This window comes from Centrocercus urophasianus, unplaced genomic scaffold (assembly GCF_019232065.1).
Source record: "Centrocercus urophasianus isolate 14NV4802_14NV808 unplaced genomic scaffold, USGS_Curo_1.0 seq_46, whole genome shotgun sequence".
Lineage (NCBI taxonomy): Eukaryota > Metazoa > Chordata > Aves > Galliformes > Phasianidae > Centrocercus > Centrocercus urophasianus.
In genome coordinates this window covers 3225623-3226118 of record NW_024885044.1, presented here as the reverse complement: position 1 = coordinate 3226118, position 496 = coordinate 3225623, and the positions used below count along the sequence as shown (strand labels likewise).

The window sequence follows — 496 nt, the reverse complement described above, 5'->3', positions numbered from 1 at the left end:
AAAAAAAAAAAAAAAAAAAAAAAGAAGAAAAAAAGCTGTCCATTAATCGGCTAATGAAATATGAAAATGTTTATGGGCCATTCAATCTTCCAAACTGCAGTTCTATAATCCACCTTTCAGACACACAGCTCTACCAGCAAGAATTTATACCGGAGCTGCCTCTTTTTTCTTTTCTTTCCCCCTTTTTTTATATGATGCATTCATTATATTTGTCTTGTTAGATGCAGTTTATATATTTATTTCATGAGTGAGGTGCCTGCACTTCGGACAAATCAAAGCATTTCATACATTACCATATTACTTCCCATCTGAAGCAGCTTCCCAGGTCCCCCCAGCACTCAGACTTTCACTTAGAGCATGGCTGTGAGCTCTGCAGTGCCACTGGGGGTCCCACAGTGCCAATAGGGGTCATCCAGTGCCAGTGGGGGTTTGACAATACCAATAGGGGACCCACAGTACCAATAGGGGTCTTCCAGTGCCAATGGAAGTCCCATAG

General features: G+C 41.5%; 1 protein-coding gene across 1 annotated transcript in view; it reads right to left on the bottom strand.

The window, feature by feature from the left end:
* Nucleotides 1–496, bottom strand: part of CDH22 (cadherin 22) — a 33970-nt gene that overhangs the window by 30369 nt on the left and 3105 nt on the right. The gene's annotated exons all lie outside the window — the stretch shown is intronic.